Consider the following 7,956-nt stretch of genomic DNA (forward strand, 5'->3'; position numbering starts at 1 on the left):
TCCCTATCGCACCTGCATCAAGATGTCGACAATGTGAACTTGCGATACCTCTTCCACCTACCTACTAGCTGGACAGAGCCCAGATAGATATGATTGGGCAGCTCCGAAGTGAGAACAACGTGACAAGGAGGAAGAGCCGCGAATTCTTTATGTCGTCCTTCCTTACATAAATATGCTTTTAGGCCAGTGTTCCTGCATCTAACTATGGCCACAGGTGATGGCCAGCAGTTCCCAAACCGGGCGAACCTCCAGATTCAGTTAAGCTGCCAAGAGGGCTCAATGACGTTGCGGTCAGCCATATCCTCGTTTGCATAGAAACTTGGTGAATGGTGCGGCCTGCTCGTGGGTGTTTCCTCACATCACCGACAACGTTGTAATGGCTGACTTGGGAGGTTGACGAAGGGTAGCGCTAGAGATGACGCCTAAAAGAGGAGGGGGCTTTGTAATACGTCGGTTTTCTGTTTTACTGTCGGTTTTGGCAAAGGAACAATCTGTCTTGGGCATTGTATCTCGACAGATGAGCTGGCCTCCGCGCCATGCTGGTAGCCCCTACCCCTTCTGTACGTCGAATGTATGCATGTTCTGCCCGGGTATTGTGTACTCTTCGGTCTTCAGGGAAGTCTGGAGGTGCTACATATTTACAAGAGTGGACTGACTATGCGTTTACAGGTCTTATTTTGTCCCCACTGTATATTACTTAATTATATTTCATGCGTCAATCTTAGAAAATCTTGAGTCTAATCTGCAGAAAAGTATCCCTAACTTTGCGGCGAATCTTTGGCAGAAGGTAGTTGTGATGCAAAAGAATATATCCGTGATAGAATTACCAACTTAATGTCGTTCAGCCTCAGCTCTTGATAATAATTACAATATTTAGGTTTTGTTTTATTTTATAAAACCATGTTGTCAAATACTTGTGTAACGTTCGAGTTTCACGTAATCGCGTATTGGTGTTTTACTCAGTCACACGTAGCTGTATGTTACCTAAATAGGAATTTGTAATATTCTGTTATCTATTAAAATTCAATTTATAGATTTGTTTTAACTGGATTCTCCGTAATGTAAAGTAAACTTGGTCGAATAACGAGTGTACTGTTGTTGAAGGCCCTTTTTATCTCAACACCTAACTGTTAAGCTTCGTTAGTAATCGTCTTCCTGTGTTCTACCTCGTGTTTTAGAAGCTTTAGGCTCTGACAGTTGCCAATTCTTTGTAAAGTTTATAAAACGATCGGTCAGTCATCGTATCCTAGGGGTGTTGAATGCGGGCACAGTTTTTCAAAGGACATTTCTCCCTCCAGGTGTTTCTAATAACTTAAACTTCTCATTTAATAAGTATGAAAACATTTTCGGCTCCTAGTCGCCATAATCCTGGGAATCAAACCTTGTTAGCAAGATGTTAGTCTTATTCATGAATTGCATCAGCTCCTTCCTTTTTTGCATTAAATTTGTCAAAGACCATTAGGATTCCCCATCATTTAATCCTAGTTTGAAAGGTTTGCGGGGGCCTTTTAGTGTGCATGTCCAATTTATTGTGGTGCTTTGTAAATAAGGGTTGCTTCTATTCAGATCAAAAATTGCCGTTGTGTGTAATTTTTCCAACTCGGCTATTTTTAATGTTTATGTAGGGTCGTTTGCTTCCGACAAATTATGATATATGGTCTTTTAGTTATGCCACACTATATGTTGGCAGGAAAGACTTTGGGTGTTAAAAGCAATCCAGAATCTGAAATTAGCATTCACGTGCATGATACTGCAAAGAAGGGTAGGTATCATTTTTCCAGTTATTTTCCCTAGAAAGATTTGATTTCACGTGCAGCAAAGCACTTTTAGAAAAAGAGATGTTATTTTTTCAACAATATTTTCATGAATTGCAGCAAACTGACTACTTCCGCATTATCATCTATTCTGATATCCAAACATTCAAGTGGCTTCTTACATACATAAAATCCAAAAATGACTGCAAACTTGATGCTTCAAACATTTTGCCCATTCTTGTTTCGGCTGAATTCCTTCAAATGCCTGAGTTAGTTGCCAACTGCATTACTTTTTTGTGTGACAGAGTAAATGAGGTTCCGGGTGTAATTGCCAACATCAATTTGGTGCAATCAGCAACTTGGGAGAAGTAAGCTGGCTGTTCAAAAGTGTATTTATTTATAGGGTTGCTCGATGCTTTAAACCTGATAAATTGAGTTTTTTGAGCGACGACTTTCTCCTTTTCAAAAAGTATGTGAATGTTTTGAATTAAAATAGAGGAGTAGTAAAATCTTTCACCACAAAACACAGCACATTTTTGCAGATATTGCGGCAAGTACTGGTTCATCGCCTCGAAAGCCTATTATTTTCCGGTGAGTTTACGCATGTAGAAAGATAATATCTTTAAATCTGAAGCTGTAGAGCTTGTTTGCGTTACTTGACATGGGATTCGGCAAAAAAAATACAATGTCAACAAAATCAGAGATTACTAGGACTTCACGGAAAGTGGATTCCAGCTCACGTTCCCTTTTCTAATTTCTCGCTTAGTGGTCGCATTTCGCAGCCACCAGAATCAAAGCTAATCAAATTGTACGTCTATTAGGCTTGTTTTTGATCGCATTTGGTTTGTTATACTGTAAACGATAGTTAATAAGTTGTATTTGTAGAATGCGTAAGTCCAGGCAAGTTTGATTTTCAGTTAACTTTAGGCAAATATTCTTGGATATAAACACCTATCTCCTTCTGCATGTCTATTAACTTACAATGGTTTTTCGTTCGCCATGGTTCTCCATTTTTCTGTCACCGTCGGATTTTCTTTTTAGACAAAACCAGAATGAACTTTTGGAAGAATTATTTGCTTATACCAAATCTTGGGAGACAAATTTTTGGTGTCTATGGAATGCAGCAAATCCTTTGTTTTGCAAATGCTGTAACGCATTTTTTCAGCCCTCAGAAGTGGAACATGGCTGCATTTATCACAAAGGTTTGGTTCAGAAATTATTGAGTCGATTCAAACCGACAACGTGTAAGTATTTGATTCCTGTCAACTTTGTTTACAGGAATTCTAGTAGCAAAATACATTACATTTTGCTATTCATTATGGTAACATCTTCACAAGATACAATGTCTTCATAGAAAGTGGGGAAAACCAAAAATACCAGTCAATGAGGGGAAATCCTCCGTTGAGATTTCTAACCAACATTGCTTTGTGGTATTTTCATTAAACAAAGTATTTATTGCCAGGTTCCACAAAAGTCTTACTCTATTTTGTCATGTAAAATTGCAGGCAATTTCGACTCATCAAGGTTTTTTTATCTTCAAGCCTCTGATAACTGAAACTTGTTTTCTCTTGCTTATTTTTTTCCTGTAGTGCCTGTCGGCTCTTCCACGTTTAATGCATTTGGCAGCTCCAAAGAGGATGTGCAACATAATCAGAAGTATGCCCCTTCTTATAGAATCCCAGGAATTTTCTAAACATGTCCACTTTCTATACTGTACTTGACAGTAAGGTGAACTGAACATTTTCTGAAAGTTCTTCAAAATTATAATAGCCTTCGAGTGTTACAGTTACAAATCAGTCAACAAGCGTATCAAAATCTATTTTAATACTCTTAAAGATTTATCAGGACTGTGACAGTCACGTTTTTATGTTGCTCTTACATTCCCAAATTAGTGAGAATTTTATTCTATGCAGACTCGCTTTTACGTTTCCTTTTCATGACGTTTTTTACTCATAGAACAGTCAAAAGTATACATTCCTGCTGCGGGCTTGAATACTTACGATTCAATCCCCTGGAAAAAAACCTGGTAAGAAATTATCCGAAACTGCATTCCGTTATGAGTGATGTTCGTGTCTGTACCTCTCAAATAAGTAGTTAACAAATCAGAGGTTTTAGGCCACTGAATGGCACCACAATGCGCGTTTTATGATCCCAAGTCCATGTAAAAAATGTATTATTTAAGGGCCCATGAAAATGAACTTGACTTTCCCCAGGCGTTGATAACTTGGTCAACTATGTTTGTTCTGGTGAAATATACGAAATAAACTTACTTGTTCGTCAAAGTATCGGTGTGTTTCGTAGGTGTTGAAAATACTGTCACGGAAGATATGAGTTTTATGCCACACGAGGAGTACCAAATTGTATTACTCTTTTTGGTGTCTAGGGGTGCTCTTCAGGAAGGCACAGCATAGGGGAACTCCTTGACACTGGGGACCCTGTAGCACAGCTGGCTGCAAACTCCATTCAATGGCTGCAACCCCTGACCAGGCATGTGAGGGGTGGGAGCATAAACCACATTGCGTGAGTTTGTCAGTCAATTAGGTCGTGCATTTTGTAGACTAGATACCCAATACGTGTCTAAATCAGCACAACAAAGTATTTATTCCAAAAGTGACGTTTTATTGGTGAATGGACAGAGAGTTTACATACTTGTACGTCACGGTTCAACAATATCACATCGTATTTTTTTGAATTCGGTATATCAAGCAAAATCGGTCGAAAATTATAGCTCTCCATTGAGTTCCCAATTCGGGCTTTCTTACTGCTCTCCTCTTAATGTGAAACGAGTTACTATTACTCGTTCAATGATCCACATAATCTGAAATGGCACAATTTCAGTGACATTGTTTTGAACGCATAGTAATCAAATTTTCTGTTCCTTCCGATACTCCACCATATTGGCAACTTTTTTTCAGTTTACAATGGCAGGAAGTCTTCAACATCCATCTTTTTTTAAGATATTCTCGGACCCAACTGAAAACGACTGAGAGGACGTCTCCTACTAACCTTTGCAGTACTCGCCGATGTTTGGAAACATTGTCAAGTACACACTACAAACTTCTTCTTCAGGAATGCAGAAATAACCCAAATGGTGACATTTTTCTAACCGACTATTGCGTTGGTGAGGTAAGGCTTATTTAATTTTTGTAATGCTGCAAATAGACCTATTACATAAAGGGAAACCGCCATTTTAGGTCTCTACTGGATGTAAAGCTTCGGTTCTTAGTAATAAACTACCTACTCAAATCTCCAGGATATCTGTCGGTGCGACTACACAAATATTCTACCTTCCCAAGTGTGTTTGCTTAGCGAAAAATGCGGTTTGGAATGTAAACCAAGCTAACCGCTTCAATCAAGATGTTCAAAGGCAAGATGGTACATGACTGTTCTTAATATCCTTAGAAAGTAGTTTTTCTAATGTTCCTTGAATGCGGAATGTTCGTGTTTTTCCGCTAAACTCCCATATTTATATGACGAAACATTTATGTAATGAGGCACAGGGATGAAATGGTGACGCCAATAAGACTTTAAAGGAAATGCCGATTTTAATGTGCAGGGTTTATTTGGAAAGATCCTTTCGCTAAATAATAATTTGTGGTAGTGACTCAATTCTACCTGTTAGCTCTAAGAAAATTAGGCTAACTACGTTTCATTATTGAAAGCTATGCATTCCACCAGCCCATAATTTTGGCATTATACGTTAAGTGTCTCAGAACCGCTCCTCTTAGGAAGATTACGTGCACTTTCTGCCATTTAGAACACTTTTGGTAGGAGAAATATAAATTGCTTCCATCAAACTATCAAATGGCAGTAACACTACTCAGTTTTATGGTAAATGACGCTTTATGACCGTGATCCCAGTCTCTTTACTAGAAATAGGTGAAAAAAATAAATATATAAGCATTTTCTACTGAGCGTTGCTTCCCTTACCAGATTCTCGTAGAATGAATCAGCTGGTGGATTTTTTAATCACTCTCAGAGTTTCAACCGTTAGCCGAATTCAGGAACAAAACACCTCTTTACAAAATCAGGTAAAGAAGCGGTGAACAATGCCCAGGTTTTAATAAAACTTCCTCATAATTATTCACTGATCATCTTGCACTAGATCAACCAAATCATCGATAGTCATTTGAAAATGCTTTTTATTAACATCCATATGCAGCAGGCTTTCCCAGGATAAGTTAAAGACATTTATGGACCATTACTATCAATATACCTACGAAATCAATGTTTCGTTAACAATTGGTTCTATCATCTTAAATAATTCTCTTAATGTGTGCGCAAAAATAACTCCATAGGAGTCACATTTTTGGAGTGAAATTTTACAAGTTTGATAAGTATATTTCTGACTTATTCTAGATGTACATGTGGCTTTCATGCCATGAAATTTCATAAATGGCATTGCTAAGAGACGTCTTCATAAGTTTGGGCACTCCGAGATAGTTTATTTTAAAATAGATGTTAACTAGGCAAGCCATTACCCCTACAATTTCTTTTGAATGGACTTTTTGATTTAGCAATTTGGTGGAATAATTAGTAAGCTCAAGAGCTTTAGGATGGGTATCGATGTCTCTTCGGTGCAGTCCTCAAAGCTACCTACGCTCTCAAGGTGTGTATTTAAAATGCTCCTAAGACCTCTACGTTATTAACTTGAAATTGCAAGCATATTTCGTTATTTTTTAGAATCCCAAGAACAAACCAAAACATAATATTATCTCGATGATTAATGAACGGATCAGAATTGATCAGCTCATTGGAATCGTTAAAAGTCTCCTTTCAACATTTAAATAAAGAAATCAACCGGCATTATATAAAACTCTTATAAGGGGAGAGTTTAGGCTCTGTGGCATTGAATTCACCATTCTTCGTGAAGTGAAATGTGTTACATAGCAATCACTGCTGTGGCGAGTGGAAGGAGAGTTATAGCTTTACAGGGCTTAACCGAAGAGCGAAGCCAGAGCTGGTCGAAGCATGGTCATCATGAAGGGAAGGAAAAGCCGAATTTAAGGCGGCTGCCTGTCCTAGGAAGTTGCTATCCACTCGCTACTGGGAAATCAGGTGCCATGCTTGCAAACACATCCGAACAGGGTCCTTCCTCCTGTTGCGCCTATCCTAGCGGTTGATCCGTGTGCGTACATCCGGAAAGCGGATTTGATTTTATGAGTACCCCACTACCATCGGAATAGGGTTTCTTCAATTTCACTCCTCAACATTACTTATTAAATTATTCATACTAAATCTTTATTTTCAGCCCAGATTCGGTATTCATACTGTACTCCGGAAGGGATGCGAATCAAGTGGAACATCTAGAGTAGCCGTTGTCGTATTCCAGATAAATGATTTTAAGCCCCTTAATCACACTTCTGGAATGAGTATGTAAACGTCTGAACATCTCTTCCTAAATTGAGCACAAATTTTTGGCACTTTAAGGTCCAGAGGTTGCGCGTAGCATTGTTATTTTTAAACAGGCTTAATAAACATGAGACGCAAGAAAATAAACTTTGATAAATCGCCACGAACATGGCCACGCTAACGATGACACTCAACTCATGAGTAATTTTAGCAAACACTGTTGGAACCCACAGATCTAAGCAATGTGAAATTGAGAGGGAAAGCGGAGTGAAGACAAAAACTAACGATAGTTACGTTCTTTTATTTCCAATAGAGGGGTAAGCGTTACATTTAGAGACTGCTTTTTATAAAAATTTTGTAGCGCATTTTATTTGAAGAAGCTTTCGAAAAGTCCTGTTTATGTAACTGTTCTACAATTCCCTATGAAAAGATTCAAATAACGGTATTTAAAATGTATATATTTTCCAATTTTAGACCCCTGAATAGAGAAGGCTAGGTAGTGAAAGATATTATGCATTGAAGGTATGTAGGATTATCCGGAAGATCTAAACGATTTGCCAAAAAAGGAGTTTTTAACCTCTTTAGGCGTCTGCCTGCCGCGTAAAAGGCCTGTTTAAACAAACAAGACCCTCTTGTTTCTTATCTCTGGCTTATTTCTTCACACGCCATTCCTGATATATAAATATGTATATACGCATACGACTGGCACTGTTCCTTCATAAGGGTAAGTTTTATTGATGATAGTGAGGGGTTGTGTGTGTGGGTAAGCCGACCTTTGTCGTGCGAAAATTATCTTCACACTAAGGATGGTGGAATTCGCGAAGTATTCTTGGGGTGGAACGAATCTATA

This window comes from Echinococcus granulosus (genome assembly GCF_000524195.1).
Source record: "Echinococcus granulosus chromosome Unknown EG_S00005, whole genome shotgun sequence".
Classification (NCBI taxonomy): domain Eukaryota; kingdom Metazoa; phylum Platyhelminthes; class Cestoda; order Cyclophyllidea; family Taeniidae; genus Echinococcus; species Echinococcus granulosus.